Source organism: Bufo bufo, chromosome 2, assembly GCF_905171765.1.
Source record: "Bufo bufo chromosome 2, aBufBuf1.1, whole genome shotgun sequence".
NCBI lineage: Eukaryota > Metazoa > Chordata > Amphibia > Anura > Bufonidae > Bufo > Bufo bufo.
The window spans coordinates 220,181,794-220,203,217 of record NC_053390.1 but is presented as its reverse complement, the minus strand read 5'-3'; positions in this window follow the sequence as shown (position 1 = coordinate 220,203,217).

Genomic DNA, 21,424 nt, shown 5'->3' with positions numbered 1-21,424 from the left:
GTCAGGTTGGTGACAGACTCCATTTAAGTCCAGTCCTTGAGATGAAGGTTCAATGGCAGCTTTACTTTAAGTAAACGTTTCTTCAAACAGTTTTCAGGCTTTGTCTTGGTTCCAGCAGGCTTTAGCATTAAACTGGCAGGCAAACTCAACTCTGCTATGTCCTTCTCTCACTCTGCTATACTAACAAGCTGACTTGGTAACTTGGTTTCTTCTTTATGCTGCACTTCACTTTTTAGTCTGACTTATCTTCAACCAAGGAATAGGAAAGGGTACTTTCACACTAGCATAGTTTTATCTCCATGCATTCTGAATCGAGAGAAATCCATTTAGGATGCATCAGGATGTCATCAGTTCAGTCACTGAACTGTGTTTTGGATGGAGGAAATACTGCAGCATGCTGCAGTATTATCTCCGTCTAAGCTTCCGGATCAGTTGCAGGAATGCCGGATCCGGCATTAATTTACATTGAAATGTATTAGTGCCGGATCCGGCATTAAAAATCCTGCAATGCCGGATCTGTCCTTCCGGTCTGCGCATGCGCAGATCGGTAAAAATGTGAAAAAATTTGAAACTGATCCGTTTGTCCGTATGACAAACGGAGAGACTGATCCGTTCTTGCAATGCATTTGTGAGATGGATCCGCATATGGATCCGTCTACAAATGCTGTCTGTTTGCATGCAGATTGCCTAATCCGGCAGGCAGTTCCGGCGACGGAACTGCTTGCCGGATCACTCTGCCGCAAGTGTGAAAGTAGCCTTAGAATCCTGGCAGCTCCAATGTGTAGTGTCAACCAGCACAAACCAGAACTGCCTCACTTCTTTCTGGTAGCAAGCAGGACTGGCCCACTTCTGACCAAAGGTGGGAGAATGGAATAGTGAGTTTCATTCTGTCTAACTATAACCCTGCTGAGTTTGCTGCCACCTGCTGGTGAACCAGGCACATTACATGAACAGTTACATAACATTATTATAAATGCACAGTGTATAGGACCTGGACAGAAATACATAAGATGACATTATATCATCCCATTAGAGATAGTAGCAGGATGCAGAAGTGGTAACTGGGGTGTTAGGCTGAGTTCACACGGGCGAGTATTCCGCGTGGGTGCAATGCGGGAGGTGAACGCATTGTACCCGCACTGAATCTGGACCCATTCATTTCTATGGGGCTGTGCACATGAGCTGTGATTTTCACGCATCACTTATGCGTTGCGTGAAAATCGCAGCATGCTCTATATTGTGCGTTTTCCACGCAACCCAGGACCCATAGAAGTGAATGGGGCTGCGTGAAAATCGCAAGCATCCGCAAGCAAGTGTGGATGCGGTGCGATTTTCACGCACGGTTGCTAGGAGACGATCGGGATGGAGACCCGGTCATTATTATTTTCCCTTATAACATGGTTATAAGGGAAAATAATAGCATTCTGAATACAGAATGCATAGTAAAATAGCGCTGGAGGGGTTAAAAAAATAAAATTAAAAATTAAACTCACCTTGATCCACTTGGTGGGTACCAAACATGCGTGATTTTTCTCACGCGAGTGCAAAACGCATTACAATGTTTTGCACTCGCGCGGAAAAGTCGTGCATGTTCCCGCAACGCACCCGCACCTTTTCCCGCAACGCCCGTGTGAACTCAGCCTTACAGTTGTCTTTTCAAAATATACGTATGAGTGCTGCCAGCATTGCTGCAAAGGTTAAAGTGGTGGGGGGTCAGCCTGTCAGTGCTCAGACCATATGCCGCACGCTGCAACAAACTTGTCTGCATGGTTGTCACCCCAGAAGGAAGCCTCTTCTAAAGATGATGCGCAAGAAAGCCCACAAACCATTTGCTGAAGACAAGCAGAATAAGGACATGGATTACTAGAACCATGTTCTGTGGTCTGTTTAGACCAAGATAGACTAATTTGGTTCAGATGGTGTCAAGCATGTGTGGTGGCAACCAGCTAAGGAGTATAAGTGTATCTTGCCTACAGTCAAGCAAGTGCTGCCGGCTGTGGGGAGCTACAGTTCATTGAGGGAACCATGAATGCCAACATGTACTGTGACATACTGAAGCAGAGCATGATCCCCTCCCTTCGGAAACTGGGACGCAGGGCAGTATTCCAACATGATAACGTCCCCAAACACACCTCCAAGACAACCACTGACTTGTTAAAGAACCTGAGGGTACAGGTGCTGGACTGGCCAAGCATGTCTCGAGACCTAAACCCTTATGAGCGCCTGTGGGGCATCCTCTAACGGAAGGTAGGGGAGCACAAGGTCTCTAACATCCACCAGCTCCATTATATCGTCATGGCGGAGTTGAAGAGGATTCCAGTGGCAACCTGTGAAGCTCTACTGAACTCCATGCCCAAGAGCATTAAGGCAGTGCTGGAAAATAATGGAGGCCACACAAAATATTGACACTTTGGGCACAATTTGGCCATTTTCACTTAGGGGTGTACTCACTTTTGTTGCCAGCGGTTTAGACATTAATGGCTGTGTGTTTTTATTTTGAGGACACACCAAATTTACACTGTTATACAAGCTGTACACTGACTACTTTATATTGTATCAAAGTGTCATATCTTCAGTGTTGACCTATGATAAGATAGAAGAAAATATTTACAAAAATGTGAGGGGTGTACTCACTTTTGTGAGATACTGAACATACCTCCATAAGAGAGCTAAAAACGCCTACATTCCCTCTTACATGAAAATGTATCATTTTGCAGTTATGCACTGTTAAACTCATTTGGTATGGCTTGCTGTTATGGTGTCACTACCACCCACGTTGAACTGTTAGGCTGGGTTCACACGGGCGTTGCAGGAAAATGTGCGGGTGCGTTACGGGAACACCCGCGATTTTTCCGCGTGAGTGCAAAACATTGTAATGCGTTTTGCACTCGCGTGAGAAAAATCGTGCATGTTTGGTACCCAAACCCGAACTTCTTCACAGAAGTTCGGGCTTGGGATCGCTGTTCTGTAGATTGTATTATTTTCCCTTATAACATGGTTATAAGGGAAAATAATAGCATTCTGAATACAGAATGCATAGTAAAACAGCGCTGGAGGGGTTAAAAAAATAAAAATAAATTTAACTCACCTTAGCCCAATTGATCGCGCAGACCGGCATCTCCTTCTGTCTCCTTTGCTGAACAGGACCTGTGGTGAGCATTCATTACATGAACAGGACCTTTGGTGACGTCACTCCGGTCATCACATGATCTTTTACCATGGTGATGGATCATGTGATGACCGGAGTGACGTCACCAAAGGTCCTGTTCATGTAATGAATGCTCACCACAGGTCCTGTTCAGCAAAGGAGACAGAAGGAGATGCCGGTCTGCGGTCTCCTTTGCTGAACAGGATCTGTGGTGAGCATTCATTACATGAACAGGACCTTTGGTGACGTCACTCCGGTCATCACATGATCCATCACCATGGTAAAAGATCATGTGATGACCAGAGTGACGTCACCAAAGGTCCTGTTCATGTAATGAATGCTCACCACAGGTCCTGTTCAGCAAAGGAGACAGAAGGAGAAGCCGGGCTGCGCGATCAAGTGGACAAAGGTGAGTTAAATTATTATTTTATTTTTTTAACCCCTCCAGCGCTGTTTTACTAAGCATTCTGTATTCAGAATGCTATTATTTTCCCTTAGAACCATGTTATAAGGGAAAATAATAATGATCGGGTCTTCATCCCGATTGTCTCCTAGCAACCGTGCGTGAAAATCGCACCGCATCTGCACTTGCTTGCGGATGCTTGCGATTTTCACGCAACCCCATTCACTTCTATGGGGCCTGCGTTGCGTGAAAAACTCAGAATATAGAGCATGCTGCGATTTTCACGCAACGCACAAGTGATGCGTGAAAATCACCGCTCATCTGTACAGCCCCATTGAAATGAATGGGTCGGGATTCAGTGCGGGTGCAATACGTTCACCTACCGCATTGCACCCGCGTGAAAATCTCGCCCATGTGAACGCAGCCTTATGTGACTTTTTGCTGTGGAAAAAAACTGTAATGTGATTATAATGTGATAAACTGCCTCATGTGAAGCACTGTGATATGCAATACATGATATGCTATGTAAGGTGCCTTGTGCAGCTGTAAGACGCCAGCTTAATGTGTAGTGTCCCACTAGATTGGCGTGGGCACTACACAAGGGTCAATTGGTGTGAGCGTTCCTCCTACTCACAAGGGACAGAAATGTCATATGTAATTGTGCAATCAATGTATTTTCTAATGTGTTTTTTATATGCAATGTTCCCCTGTATGATGCAATAGCAGGCCTAGTTGGGTGTAGTTAGACATCACAGACACTAGAGGGAGTTAGGGAACCCCTAGTATAAATGTCCAGGCCCAGACAGGGAGAGTTAGTTCAGAGTCAGGAGTCTGCTGAGACATTAAGTTAGAAGGCACCAGCCAGGGACAAGCTGAGGGCCTCCTCCTGACATGCAGCTAGACAGCCCAGGCTTCTAGTTGTTACCAGGAGGCTAGTAGAGGGATCCTAGCCTACCTGCGGATCAAGAGAGCCTTAGTTAGCTCTGAAGACACCCCAGTTGCAGGACAGCACCTCCTGGGAGAAACCTGCAGTTACCCTCAAGCCGAGTAAGGACAATACCAGGTCAGATAAGTACCCAGATAAGCAGAGGTTCTATAAAGTACAGCAAGCGCCAATACTGGAGAGAGGATTTATATACCAAGGATGAAAGCCAGCATTTAGGCATCCGGGCCTTGGGATCCAGCCAGCTAGAATAGCTGAAGGGGATAGAGCAGCATTGCACTGCAAAGCATTAGCCGTTGTGCCCTCCAAGTATCTTGCATGATTAATACCTGCCATTATTCAAAGTCTACCTGCTTGTGAAGTATTGTTCGAGGGACTGCATTATCATCACAATCACCTGTAACTGTATGTACCAAGTTGGACTGTGTTCACCAAGTAAAGCAACGTTTGGTTTATCCACTGAGTACTCAGTTATTCCTCCTATAAATCGGTGTGCCACCGTTACAGGCACTGGCGTCACGAATCCAACAGGGACCTTGCCCCAGGCACTAAAAATACCAGTAACATCCAGGGCACCTCATCCACCATCAGGCCTGGTCCCTACATACCGAGTGTGCCCCAGAGGAACTGTGTCTACCTCTCATTCACTGCTGCATGCCTGCCCAGGGTTCTCTAATATAGTGAGCAACCCTCGATTGCCTATAACCGTGACCTCGCTTCGCTATACCCTGCAGGTCTGGCGTGCTGCAAATGTATGCACGGATGTGGGATAAAAATCATGAGTATCTAGCTATTTGTAAGATACGGTATATAGTGAGTGGTGATGTCATGAAGTGGACTGTGAAATGGAGATAATACTGCTGTGACAGGATCATGATGGGTACTGTGAATGAAACAGTTGGGAAGTTGTGTAAAAGTTGTTGGAGACTGAACATTGTTTCATGCTATGTTATACATTGCTTGGTTTATTTCCCTGTGTATTTGGAGTATGACCACTAGATGTCACTATACACAAATACTCTATCATAATGTTCTATGTGTTGACTATCTGTAATTGCATTTCCCTGTTATCTATGGTTGTTGTTCTTCTATATCTCCTGTGCTAACCTGAGCACCATGCTCTCTGCTGTATGTCTCCAATACAAATGAATCCTAGTAAACTACAGCCATCCATATATGTCTGATTATTCTCTGCATCATCTGCACCAGCCAACAAAGGTTATGGGCCCAGACAACGTGAATCATCAGACAGTCGGAACAGAGGCCTAGTCTTCATCTGCACACCATCTTTGATCAAGCTGCGGAGGAAATCTGCTCTGAGGTATCCAGGTGCTTGGAATACGAGCAAGGTACATTAATCATGGCTAGCAGCGGGGATCTTAAACTGGGGATCACTAAGCTAAATAGTGACAACTACCAGATGTGGAAGTTCAAGATGGAGATGTTGCTGAGCAAAGATGACACATGGGATGTCCTCACCACAGACAGGCCGGATGTAGACAACCAGGAGTGGGATAAGAAAAACAGACAGGCAAGAGCCACAATAGCCCTACTGGTAGAAGATGAACAGCTTATCCACATAAAAGGGGAAGATACTGCCAAAGGTATGTGGAATGCACTCCGTAGATTACATGAGAGCTCTAGCTTAAACAACAAGTTATATTTACTAAGGAAGCTGTATCAGTCAAAACTGACTCCAGAAGGGGATATGCAAGAACATATAAGAAGCGTGCTGGAGATTGTTGCACAACTCAGGGACCTCGGAGAGGAGATCAAAGATAACCATGTGACAGCAATACTTTTATGCAGCCTGCCAGAGTCATACAACCCTCTGATTAATGCATTAGAGACAAGATCTGAAGCAGAACTCACATTACAGTTGGTGAAATCTCGACTTTCAGATGAATACAAGCGCAGAAAGGAGCAAACTTCTCACAGGCAAGAGAGCGATACAGGAGCAGCTCTTAAAGCAACAGACACTAAGATGCCAAACTGGAAGGCCAAACTATGTTTCCGGTGTAACAGGGCTGGGCATTTCAAGCGCGACTGTCCATTGTGGAGGAATGAGCAGAGGGAAAAAGATCCCAATCAGGCACTCATAACCATGATGAAAAACAGCGACCAAGCAGCGTGGCACGGAACTTTTAAAGTGACAGATGCTGTCACCAACCATAAATGGTATATAGATTCTGGAGCAACAAGTCACATGACTAACGATAGAGAATTCTTCGTAGAGCTCAATCCAGACAAGAAAGAAACCATATATCTTGCAGACGGGAGTTGCACAACTGCTGAAGGAACAGGATATGGAATAGTCACTTGTAAAAATGAGGATGGACAAGTGTTAAAAATACCAATGACGGATGTATTGTATGTTCCCGGACTCAATGGCGGCCTTATATCAGTCAGGCGACTGGCAAGCAAAGGACTAACCACAACGTTTAAAGGTGACCAATGCACTATCCAAGATGGGGAAAGAGTGATAGCAACAGCTAAAGCGGGTAAGCACCTTTATGAACTTGATGTTGTTGAGCAAGAAACAAAGCTCTGCACACATAAGCACAAGAACTGTATTCATTTATGGCACAGACGTCTGGGCCACAGGCACCCAGACAGCATACAGGAGCTGGCCAGACGGGATTTAACGAAAGGCTTCAAGTTAACAGGCTGCCCAAACACGCTAAGGTGTGAATGCTGCATCAAGGCCAAAGCCACCAGAGTAACCCCACCAAAGGCAAGTGAAAGCAGAGCAACAAGACAGATCGACCTAATACACACAGATGTATGCGGGCCTATGAGAACAACCACCCCAGGAGGAAATAAATACATATTAACTTTTATAGACGACTACTCAAGGTTTACAGTGACATACCTAATGAAGAACAAGTCAGAAGTATTCGACAAGCTGAAGGACTATGTTACCAAAGTAAGCAATAAATTTCACAGAAAACCATTAGTACTCAGAAGTGATAATGGTGGCGAGTACACCGGGTTTCAAGTAGAGAATACACTCAGGGAACTAGGAATAGAACATCAAAAGACTGTCCCATATACTCCAGAGCAGAACGGGGTAGCAGAGAGGAAAAACAGATCTCTGACTGAAATGATCAGATGCATGTTGACTGATTCTGGACTCCCTGAAAAATATTGGGGAGAAGCAGCACAAACGGCCACCTACTTACAAAACAGATTACACTCCAAGGCAACGACCAAAACTCCATACGAGCTATGGCACAGTCGAAAACCAAGCATAGGACACCTCAAGATATTTGGAAGCAAAGCTTTTGCTTACATTCCGGGAGAAAAGCGCAGCAAGCTCCAAAATAGAGCAATTGAAGGTGTCTTTGTTGGTTATGCCGAAAACACCAAAGGATAAAGAATCCTAGACCCAAAGACCGATAAAGTGACAATCAGCAGCAGCGTAACATTTATCGAGGACCTGAGAAATGAAGTAACGGAGCCAGCCATGCCAAGATCAGAAGAACCAAATAACGCTGAGCAGGTTTTTTTTCCTATGGAACAAACCCCCGAGAGTGATACTGTGTCACAGAAGAGACTGGAACAAACTGAACCAGCTAATGACGCTGAACCAAGACGCTCAATGAGGGAAAACAAAGGTAAACCCCCCAACAGACTCTCGTACAAAGTAGAAACATCCTGCGTAAGAGAACCCACTTGTTGGAAAGACATAACACAACTCCCGGAGAGGGAAGCCAAGAGATGGATAAAGGCAGCTGAGGAAGAAATCATCTCACTACAGGACACACAGGCTTGGGTGCTAACGCAACTGCCGGCCAAAAAGAGGGCAATTGGCTGTAAATGGACTTTCAAGGTCAAGTACAACACTGATGGTACAGTTGAGAGATATAAAGCGAGACTCGTAGCCAAAGGATACTCCCAAAAATATGGAGAAGACTACGATGAGACATTTGCCCCAGTCGTCAAACATACCACAATCAGAGCTCTACTCACAGTTGCAACTACAAAACAAATGCTAGTAAAGCACTTTGATGTAAAAACCGCTTTCCTACACAGTGACTTAACAGAAGATATCTACATGGAGCAACCAGAGGGCTTTGTGGACCCACAAAAGCCAGAACAGGTATGCAAACTTAAGAAGGGGATCTACGGGCTCAAGCAAGCAGCCAGAGCATGGAACATGAAGATTAATGAGGCGCTTTTGAGAGAATCCTTTCAGAGGAGCAAGGCCGATCCCTGCCTATACACCAAGAAACTAAATGGTAGGTGGATCTTTGTACTCATTTATGTAGATAATCTGTTAGTATGTTATGAGCAAGAAGGGGATTGTTCCAGACTGCTGGAGGTCTTAAACATGGACTTTGAAACAAAAGATCTAGGTGATGTCAAACACTTCCTAGGCATGCAGATAGAAAGAGAAGAAGATGGTAGTTTTCTTATTAACCAGAGTCACAAAATACAGGAAGTAATTGAAACTTTTGGGCTCAATGATGCCAAACCAGTCAACTCGCCTATGGAGACAAATTATCTTAAAGAATTAAACAACTCAATTAACCCCTTGCAAAATGACTCACAATTCAGAAGGGCAATGGGGAAGTTACTATACATTGCTACAGTGGCAAGGCCTGACATAGCTACAGCAGTGGGATTCTTATGCAGAAAAGTATCCCAGCCAATCCAGATGGACTGGAACGCAGCAAAAAGGATCATACGCTATTTGAAGGGAACAATAGACTTTAAACTGAAACTTTCATCAACAGGGAAGAGTGGTCTGACCGGATATGTGGATGCAGACTGGGCAGGTGACCCCAGTGATCGGAAATCCACCAGTGGACATCTGTTTCTATTTAAAGACGGCCTGATCAGCTGGACCACCAGAAAACAGTCCACAGTGACACTGTCCTCCACCGAAGCAGAATATGTGGCCGCATCACAAGCAGGGCAAGAGGTAATCTGGTTGAGACAATTGCTGGAAGATCTAGATCAGAACCAGACAGAGTCCACGCCAATCTATGAGGACAATCAAGGATGTATAGCACTCGCACAGACAGAGCGGATAAACCCGAGAACCAAACACATAGACGTGAGATATCACTTCTTAAGAGACTTGCAAGAGCAAGGACAGATGGATCTACGATACTGTCCCACTGAGGAAATGTTAGCAGACATCCTTACTAAGCCTTTGCCTGCAAAGAGACATATGGATCTAACAAGAAGAATCGGTTTGTCTAATTAAGCACTTCACAATGAGAAGGGGTGTTGGAGACTGAACATTGTTTCATGCTATGTTATACATTGCTTGGTTTATTTCCCTGTGTATTTGGAGTATGACCACTAGATGTCACTATACACAAATACTCTATCATAATGTTCTATGTGTTGACTATCTGTAATTGCATTTCCCTGTTATCTATGGTTGTTGTTCTTCTATATCTCCTGTGCTAAGGGCTCTTTCACACCTGCGTTATTGTCTTCCGGCATAGAGTTCCGTCGTCGGGGCTCTATGCCGGAAGAATCCTGATCAGGATTATCCTAATGCATTCTGAATGGAGAGTAATCCGTTCAGGATGCATCAGGATGTCTTCAGTTCCGGTACGGAACGTTTGTTGGCCGGAGAAAATACCGCAGCATGCTGCGCTTTTTGCTCCGGCCAAAAATCCGGAACACTTGCCGCAAGGCCGGATCCGGAATTAATGCCCATTGGAAGGCATTGATCCGGATCCGGCCTTAAGCTAAACGTCGTTTCGGCGCATTGCCGGAGCCGACATTTAGCTTTTTCAGAGTGGTTACCATGGCTGCCGGGACGCTAAAGTCCTGACAGCCATGGTAAGTGTAGCGGGGAGCGGGGGAGCAGTGTACTTACCGTCCGTGCGGCTCCCCGGGCGCTCCAGAGTGACGTCAGGGCGCCCCAAGCGCATGGATCACGTGATCGCATGGATCACGTCATCCATGCGCATGGGGCGCTCTGACGTCATTCTGGAGCGCCCCGGGAGCCGCACGGACTGTAAGTATACCGCTCCCCCGCTCCCTGCTCCTACTATGGCAACCAGGACTTTAATAGCGTCCTGGGTGCCATAGTAACACTGAAAGCATTTGGAAGACGGTTCCGTCTTCAAATGCTTTCAGTACACTTGCGTTTTTCCGGATCCGGAGTGTAATTCCGGCAAGTGGAGTACACGCCGGATCCGGACAACGCAAGTGTGAAAGAGGCCTTACCTGAGCACCATGCTCTCTGCTGTATGTCTCCAATACAAATGAATCCTAGTAAACTACAGCCATCCATATATGTCTGATTATTCTCTGCATCATCTGCACCAGCCAACAAAAGTCACATAAATGTAATTAAAAACAGAATAAAATTATTTGCAAATCTCAGCAATGCATCTTAAAAAAGTAGTGGCAGGGGCAAGAAAAGAGTAGAAAAGTAATTGGTATTAATAAAAAACAGCCGGAGGAGACCAATTTGCTACTAAATCGCATGACAGAGTATAAACAGAGCATGTTAGAGAGGCAAAGTCTCCCAGAATCAAATCTGCTTCTGCTTGGAACACCTGAATGGGGCTTACAGAAATCCATGTGCTTGCTGCCAAGACAAAGCCATTCAGGTAAGCAGAACTAATTTTCAGTTGCAGAAAATGTTTGCAGTAAAATCTGCCGCTTGTGAAGGCACCTTTATAGCAGATTTTGCTGTGGATTTGATTCCATTGCAAAGAGTGAAATCCACATGCCGCGTACGCTCCTGTTAGTGCCCCCTGCATTGCTATGGTAATTGGACTTGTTGAAAATGGGAGTTGGTCGGCCTTTTAGGGATGAGAGAATGGACCAATCTGGCTTGGTGCAGGCATCACATGATTCCTGTCAGCAGGGTATTTTAACAAGCAATTGCTAGCCACAGCTGCCTGTGATTGGTCTTCACCCCTTCACATGCTTAGGACTCATGCACATGACCGTATTTTTTGTCCGCACCTGATCCGCATTTTTTGTGGATTGGATGCAGACTCATTTCAATAGGGCTGCAAAAGATTCAGACAGTACACCGTTTGCTGTATGCATCTGCGCGTCCGTTCCACGACCTCGCGAAAAAGATAAAACATGTCCTGAAAAGATACATTTCCTATTCAGAATCTATTAAGTTATACCTCTGGCAGATCTGGGTGCCTTTTTCAGGCTCCTGAGTTACATGGAAACCCATCAGCACCCAACAATTATGTAACAGTGCGCTGATGTGCTGACCCTCCCTCAGTCAAGCTCTGGCGTTAAATGGCCAGCTTTAGCAAAACTGGAGCCCGGCTGTCAATTACTCCTGGGCTCCCGCTGTTCATCACACGAGTAAGGCTACTTTCACACTAGCGTTTTGTCTTTCCGTTTGTAAGATCCGTTCAGGGCTCTCACAAGCGGTCCAAAAGGGATCAGTTTTGCCCTAATGCATTCTGAATGGAAAAGGAGCCGCTCAGAATGCATCAGTTTGCCTCCGTTCAGTCTCCATTCCGCTCTGGAGGCGGACACCAAAACGCTGCCTGGCTGACGAAGCGGAGCCAAACGGATCCGTCGTGGCACGCAATGTAAGTCAATGGGGAATGATCCGTTTTCTCTGACACAATCTAACACAATAGAAAACTGGTTCGTCCCCCATTGACTTTCAATGTTGTTCAAGATCCGTCATGGCTATAGAAGAAATAATACAACCGGATCCGTTCATGACGGATGCATGCGGTTGTATTATTGTAACAGAAGCGTTTTTGCAGATCAATGACGGATCTTCAAAAAACGCTAGTGTGAAAGTAGCCTAAAGCTTCTATGCCTGTGAAACCTAATGTATGGTATGGTGTCTTTTGACCAGGCAATCAATACCGTAAATGAACATCATCATACATTAAAGGTTAAGCGCCAAAATTGAACAGAAACCGTAACATTGCTTAACCACCTCCGGACCGCCTAACGCAGGATCGCGTTCCGGAGGTGGCAGCCCTGCGCACAGTCACGCATATACGCGTCATCTCGCGAGACGCGAGACTTCCTGTGAACGCGCGCACACAGGCGCGCGCGCTCACAGGAACGGAAGGTAAGAGAGTTGATCTCCAGCCTGCCAGCGGCGATCGTTCGCTGGCAGGCTGGAGATGTGTTTTTTTTAACCCCTAACAGGTATATTAGACGCTGTTTTGATAACAGCGTCTAATATACCTGCTACCTGGTCCTCTGGTGGTCCCCTTTGTTTGGATCGACCACCAGAGGACACAGGTAGCTCAGTAAAGTAGCACCAAGCACCACTACACTACACTACACCCCCCCCCCCGTCACTTATTAACCCCTTATTAGCCCCTGATCACCCCTAATCACCCCTGATCACCCCATATAGACTCCCTGATCACCCCCCTGTCATTGATTACCCCCCTGTCATTGATCAACCCCCTGTAAAGCTCCATTCAGACGTCCGCATGATTTTTACGGATCCACTGATAGATGGATCGGATCCGCAAAACGCATCCGGACGTCTGAATGAAGCCTTACAGGGGCGTGATCAATGACTGTGGTGATCACCCCATATAGACTCCCTGATCACCCCCCTGTCATTGATTACCCCCCTGTCATTGATTACCCCCCTGTAAAGCTCCATTCAGACGTCCGCATGATTTTTACGGATCCACTGATAGATGGATCGGATCCGCAAAACGCATCCGGACGTCTGAATGAAGCCTTACAGGGGCATGATCAATGACTGTGGTGATCACCCAATATAGACTCCCTGATCACCCCCCTGTAAAGCTCCATTCAGATGTCCGCATGATTTTTACGGATGCACTGATACATGGATCGGATCCGCAAAACGCATCCGGTCGTCTGAATGAAGCCTTACAGGGGCATGATCAATGACTGTGGTGATCACCCCCCTGTCATTGATTACCCCCCTGTAAAGCTCCATTCAGATGTCCGCATGATTTTTACGGATGCACTGATAGATGGATCGGATCCGCAAAACGCATCCGGACGTCTGAATGAAGCCTTACAGGGGCATGATCAATGACTGTGGTGATCACCCCATATAGACTCCCTGATCACCCCCCTGTCATTGATTACCCCCCTGTCATTGATTACCCCCCTGTAAAGCTCCATTCAGACGTCCGCATGATTTTTACGGATGCACTGATAGATGGATCGGATCCGCAAAACGCATCCGGACGTCTGAATGAAGCCTTACAGGGGCGTGATCAATGACTGTGGTGATCACCCCATATAGACTCCCTGATCACCCCCCTGTCATTGATTACCCCCCTGTAAAGCTCCATTCAGACGTCCGCATGATTTTTACGGATGCACTGATAGATGGATCGGATCCGCAAAACGCATCCGGACGTCTGAATGAAGCCTTACAGGGGCATGATCAATGACTGTGGTTATCACCCCATATAGACTCCCTGATCACCCCCTTGTCATTGATTACACCCCTGTCATTGATTACCCCCCTGTAAAGCTCCATTCAGACGTCCGCATGATTTTTACGGATGCACTGATAGATGGATCGGATCCGCAAAACGCATCCGGACGTCTGAATGAAGCCTTACAGGGGCATGATCAATGACTGTGGTGATCACCCCATATAGACTCCCTGATCACCCCCCTGTCATTGATTACCCCCCTGTCATTGATTACCCCCCTGTAAAGCTCCATTCAGATGTCCGCATGATTTTTACGGATGCACTGATAGATGGATCGGATCCGCAAAACGCATCCGGACGTCTGAATGAAGCCTTACACGGGCGTGATCAATGACTGTGGTGATCACCCCATATAGACTCCCTGATCACCCCCCTGTCATTGATCACCCCCCTGTCGATGATCAACCCCCCTGTCATTGATCAACCCCCCTGTCATTGATCACCCCCCCTGTCATTGATCACCCCTCTGTAAGGCTCCATTCAGATATTTTTTTGGCCCAAGTTAGCGTAATTTTTTTTTTTTTTTCTTACAAAGTCTCATATTCCACTAACTTGTGTCAAAAAATAAAATCTCACATGAACTCACCATACCCCTCACGGAATCCAAATGCGTAAAATTTTTTAGACATTTATATTCCAGACTTCTTCTCACGCTTTAGGGCCCCTAGAATGCCAGGGCAGTATAAATACCCCACATGTGACCCCATTTCGGAAAGAAGACACCCCCAGGTATTCCGTGAGGGGCATATTGAGTCCATGAAAGATTGAAATTTTTGTCCCAAGTTAGCGGAACGGGAGACTTTGTGAGAAAAAAATAAAAAATATCAATTTCCGCTAACTTGTGCCAAAAAAAAAAAAATTCTATGAACTCGCCATGCCCCTCATTGAATACCTTGGGGTGTCTTCTTTCCAAAATGGGGTCACATGTGGGGTATTTATACTGCCCTGGCATTCTAGGGGCCCCAAAGCGTGAGAAGAAGTCTGGTATCCAAATGTCTAAAAATGCCCTCCTAAAAGGAATTTGGGCACCTTTGCGCATCTAGGCTGCAAAAAAGTGTCACACATCTGGTATCGCCGTACTCAGGAGAAGTTGGGGAATGTGTTTTGGGGTGTCATTTTACATATACCCATGCTGGGTGAGAGAAATATCTTGGTCAAATGCCAACTTTGTATAAAAAAAATGGGAAAAGTTGTCTTTTGCCAAGATATTTCTCTCACCCAGCATGGGTATATGTAAAATGACACCCCAAAACACATTCCCCAACGTCTCCTGAATACGGCGATACCAGATGTGTGACACATTTTTGCAGCCTAGGTGGGCAAAGGGGCCCATATTCCAAAGAGCACCTTTAGGATTTCACAGGTCATTTACCTACTTACCACACATTAGGGCCCCTGGAAAATGCCAGGGCAGTATAACTACCCCACAAGTGACCCTATTTTGGAAAGAAGACACCCCAAGGTATTCCGTGAGGGGCATGGCGAGTTCCTAGAATTTTTTATTTTTTGTCACAAGTTAGTGGAAAATGATGATTTTTTTTTTTATTTTTTTTTTCATACAAAGTCTCATATTCCACTAACTTGTGACAAAAAATAAAAAGTTCCATGAACTCACTATGCCCATCAGCGAATACCTTGGGGTCTCTTCTTTCCAAAATGGGGTCACTTGTGGGGTAGTTATACTGCCCTGGCATTCTAGGGGCCCAAATGTGTGGTAAGGAGTTTGAAATCAAATTCTGTAAAAAATGACCTGTGAAATCCGAAAGGTGCTCTTTTGTATATGGGCCCCTTTGCCCACCTAGGCTGCAAAAAAGTGTCACACATCTGGTATCTCCGTAATCGGGAGAAGGTGGGGAATGTGTTTTGGGGTGTCATTTTACATATACCCATGCTGGGTGAGAGAAATATCTTGGCAAAAGACAACTTTTCCCATTTTTTTTATACAAAGTTGGCATTTGACCAAGATATTTATCTCACCCAGCATGGGTATATGTAAAAAGACACCCCAAAACACATTCCTCAACTTCTCCTGAGTACGGAGATACCAGATGTGTGACACTTTTTTGCAGCCTAGGTGGGCAAAGGGGCCCACATTCCAAAGAGCACCTTTCGGATTTCACAGGTTATTTACCTACTTACCACACATTTGGGCCCCTAGAATGCCAGGGCAGTATAACTACCCCACAAGTGACCCCATTTTGGAAAGAAGAGACCCCAAGGTATTCGCTGATGGGCATAGTGAGTTCATGGAAGTTTTTATTTTTTGTCAGAAGTTTGTGGAATATGAGACTTTGTATGAAAAAAAAAAAAAAAAAAAAAATCATCATTTTCCACTAACTTGTGACAAAAAATAAAAAATTCTAGGAACTCGCCATGCCCCTCATTGAATACCTTGGGGTGTCTTCTTTCCAAAATGGGGTCACTTGTGGGGTAGTTATACTGCCCTGGTATTCTAGGGGCCCAAATGTGTGGTAAGGAGTTTGAAATCAAATTCAGGAAAAAATGAGGAGTGAAATCCGAAAGGTGCTCTTTGGAATATGGGCCCCTTTGCCCACCTAGGCTGCAAAAAAGCGTCACACATCTGGTATCCCCGTACTCAGGAGAAGTTGAGGAATGTGTTTTGGGGTGTCTTTTTACATATACCCATGCTGGGTGAGATAAATATCTTGGTCAAATGACAACTTTGTATAAAAAAATGGGAAAAGTTGTCTTTTGCCAAGATATTTCTCTCACCCAGCATGGGTATATATAAAATGACACCCCAAAACACATTCCCCACCTTCTCCTGAGTACGGAGATACCAGATGTGTGACACTTTTTTGCAGCCTAGGTGGGCAAAGGGGCCCATATTCCAAAGAGCACCTTTCGGATTTCACAGGTCATTTTTTACAGAATTTGATTTCAAACTCCTTACCACACATTTGGGCCCCTAGAATGCCAGGGCAGTATAACTACCCCATAAGTGACCCCATTTTGGAAAGAAGAGACCCCAAGGTATTCGCTGATGGGCATAGTGAGTTCATAGAACTTTTTATTTTTTGTCACAAGTTAGTGGAATATGAGACTTTGTAAGAAAAAAAAAAATCAAAAAAAAAATCATCATTTTCCGCTAACTTGTGACAAAAAATAAAAAGTTCTATGAACTCACTATGCCCATCAGCGAATACCTTAGGGTGTGTACTTTCAGAAATGGGGTCATTTGTGGGGTGTTTGTACTGTCTGGGCATTGTAGAACCTCAGGAAACATGACAGGTGCTCAGAAAGTCAGAGCGGCTTCAAAAAGCGGAAATTCACATTTTTGTACCATAGTTTGTAAACGCTATAACTTTTACCCAAACCATTTTTTTTTTACCCAAACATTTTTTTTTTATCAAAGACATGTAGAACTATAAATTTAGAGCAAAATTTCTATATGGATCTCGTTTTTTTTGCAAAATTTTACAACTGAAAGTGAAAAATGTCATTTTTTTGCAAAAAAATCTTTAAATTTCGATTAATAACAAAAAAAGTAAAAATGTCAGCAGCAATGAAATACCACCAAATGAAAGCTCTATTAGTGAGAAGAAAAGGAGGTAAAATTCATTTGGGTGGTAAGTTGCATGACCGAGCAATAAACGGTGAAAGTAGTGTAGTGCCGATTTGTAAAAAAGGGCCTGGTCTTTAGGGGTGTTTAAGCACTGGGGGCTGAGGTGGTTAAAACACTCAGAATTGTCTATACTCCTAAAAGTATAGACAACGAATTTTAGCAGTAGATGTTCACTATTGTCCAGGCCCTGCTGCTATATTGCAATCATTCCTCCTTAAAGAGGACCTTTCACTAGAATAGAAAATCTAAACTAAGTATACAGACATGGAGAGCAGCGCCCGGGGATCTCACTGCACTTACTATTATCCCTGGGTGCCGTTCCGTTCTCCCGCTATGCCCTCCGGTATCTTCGGTCACTAAGTTATGGTAGGCGGAGTCTGCCCTTGTTCTGCTGTAGAGCTGGCCAATCGCAGCGCAGAGCTCACAGCCTGGGAGGTTCTTTTCTCCCAGGCTGTGAGCTCTGCGCTGCGATTGGCCAGCGCTACAGCAGAACAAGGGAAGACTCTGCCTACTATAACTTAGTGACTGAAGATACCGGAGGGCATAGCGGGAGAACGGAGCTGCACCCAGGGATAACAGTAAGTGCAGTGAGATCCCCGGGCGCTGCTCTCCATGTCTGTATACTTAGTTTAGATTTTCTATTCTATTGAAAGGTCCTCTTTAAATGACATTCCTCCCAATATTATTTTAGTTTAATAATATTTTATTGAGGCATAAATATAAAACAGCATAGCATGTACAAATAACTAGAAAAAGATCAAGACATGTCAGAAATATAATATATATATACATATATTACATATATATATATTGTGATACAGCGAGGGGTTTTGTATGGGAAGGCAGGTATATTTCTACCAACAAGTGCGACTGGGCTGGTTTTCAGCCAGGTGAGGTCAAATACCGGACCGGAGTTTAAGTGCTGGTCCGGGTTTTGGCAGCACCTGGCTTTCCTTAACCCCTTAGGCACCCATGACGTACCGGTACGGCATGGATCCCGAGTCCTTAAGGACCCATGACGTACCGGTACGTCATGTATAGTTCCGATTACATCGCCGCCTGGCGGGCGGTGATCGGAACCTGGTGCCTGCTCAAATCATTGAGCAGGCACCTAGGCTAAATGCGCGAGGGGGTCCCGTGACCCCCCCCTTCCCCGTGTCGGCGATCGCCGCAAACCACAGGTCAATTCAGACCTGCGGTTTGCGGCCTTTTATGGTGCGGCAGCAGTGCCATCGGGTCCCCATGGGGCTGTGGGGGGGACCCGATGGCATGGAAGGCAGCGCGATGCCTTCCTGAGGCATCTGCACTGCCTTCCGGTGAAGAGCCTGTGAGATCAAGCCCCCTGGATCTCACAGGCCCCGGAAGCTGTATGAGTAATACACACAGTATTACTCATACAGCCAATGCATTCCAATACAGAAGTATTGGAATGCATTGTAAAGGAATATACCCCCAAAAGTCCCAAAGTGGGACAAAAAATAAAGTGAAAAAAAAGTTGAAAAAATAAAGTTTCCCCCGCCAAAAATTAAAAGTTTCAAGTAAAAATAAACAAAAACGTAATTTTCCCCAAATAAAGTAAAAAAAAATTGGAAAGAAATAGGGGGGAAAAAAAGTATACATATTAGGTATCGCCGTGTCCATGTCACCTTACATCACAAAAAGTACAACAGCAAGCGATAAAAAAGGCGTTTGCCCACCAAAATAGTACCAATCTAACCGTCACCTCATCCCGCAAAAAATGAGCCCCTACCTGAGACAATCGCCCAAAAAATAAAAAAACTATGGCTCATAATATGGAGACACTAAAACAACATTTTTTTTGTTTTAAAAAAGCTGTTATTGTGTAAAACTTACATAAAAAAAAAAAAATATACATATTTGGTATCGCCGCGTTCATATCGACCAGCTCTAAAAAAATATCACATGACCTAAACCCTCAGATGAACACCGTAAAAAGTAAAAAATAAAAACTGTGCTAAATAAACAATTTTTTGTCACCTTACATCACAAAAAGTGTAATAGCAAGCGATCAAAAAGTCATATGCACCCCAAAATAGTGCCAATAAAACCGTCATCTCATCCCGCAAAAAATGAGACCCTACCTAAGATAATCGCCCAAAAACTGAAAAAACTATGGCTTTCAGAATATGGAGACACTAAAACATGTTTTATTTTTTGTTTCAAAAATGATATCATTGTGTAAAACTTACAAAAATAAAAAAAAGTATACATATTACGTATCGCCGCATCCGTGACAACCTGGTCTATAAAAATATCATATGATCTAACCTGTCAGATGAATGTTGTAAATAAAAAATAAAAACGGTGCCAAAACAGCTATTTCTTGTTATCTTGCCTCACAAAAAGTGTAATATAGAGCAACCAAAAATCATATGTACCCTAAACTAGTACCAACAATACTGCAACCCTATCCCATAGTTTCTAAAATGGGGCCACTTTTTTGGAGTTTCTACTCTAGGGGTGCATCAGGGGGGCTTCAAATGGGGCATGGTGTCAAAAAAACCAGTCCAGCAAAATCTGCCTTCCAAAAACCGTATGGCATTCCTTTCCTTCTGCGCCCTGCCGTGTGCCCGTACAGCAGTTTACGACCACATATGGGGTATTTCTGTAAACTACAGAATCAGGGCCATAAATATTGAGTTTGGTTTGGCTGTTAACCCTTGCTTTGTAACTGGAAAAAAATTATTAAAATGGAAAATCTGCCAAAAAAGTGAAATTTTGAAATTGTATCTCTATTTTCCATTAATTCTTGTGGAACACTTAAAGGGTTAACGACGTTTGTAAAATCAGTTTTGAATACCTTGAGGGGTGTAGTTTCTTAGATGGGGTCACTTTTATGGAGTTTCTACTCTAGGGGTGCATCAGGGGGCTTCAAATGGGACATGGGTGTAAAAAAAAACAGTCCAGCAAAACCTGCCTTCCAAAAACCGTATGGCATTCCTTTCCTTCTGCGCCCTGCCGTGGGCCCGTACAGCGGTTTACGACCACATATGGGGTGTTTCTGTAAACTACAGACTCAGGGCCATAAATATTGAGTTTGGTTTGGCTGTTAACCCTTGCTTTGTAACATTAAAATGGAAAATTTTAAAATTTAAAATTTTTAAAATTTTGAAATTGTATCTCTATTTTCCATTAATTCTTGTGGAACACCTAAAGGGTTAACAAAGTTTGTAAAATCCGTTTTGAATACCTTGAGGGGTGTAGTTTATAGAATGGGGTTATTTTTGGGTGGTTTCTATTATGTAAGCCTCGCAAAGTGACTTCAGACCTGAACTGGTCCCTAAAAATTGGGTTTTTGAAAATTTCTGAAAAATTTCAAGATTTGCTTCTAAACTTCTAAGCCTTGTAACATCCCCAAAAAATAAAATATCATTCCCAAAATGATCCAAACATGAAGTAGACATATAGGGAATGTAAAGTAATAACTATTTTTGGAGGTATTACTATGTATTATAGAAGTAGAGAAATTGAAACTTGGAAATTTGCAAATTTTTCCCAATTTTTGGTAAATTTGGTATTTTTTATGCAAAAAATTAACTTTTTTGACCCAATTTTAGCAGTGTCATGAAGTACAATATGTGACGAAAAAACAATCTCAGAACGGCCTGGGTAAGTAAAAGCGTTTTAAAGTTATCACCACTTAAAGTGACACTGGTCAGATTTGCAAAAAATGGCCAAGTCCTTAAGGTGAAATAGGGCTGAGTCCTTAAGGGGTTAAATATGCAGCTCGGCTCAGCTGAGAGGTCTCTGTTTTGGGGGATCTGAGGATTTGTGCCATGCTGGAGGGCTGAGAGCCGCACGCTGGGGAAACAGGCCCCCTAAAGCCTGCTGTGGACTACTGGAGGCAGAACTGCCAGCAAGGTGACTTATGTTATATTAACTTTCCATTGTGTGTGAATTAACACCAAGA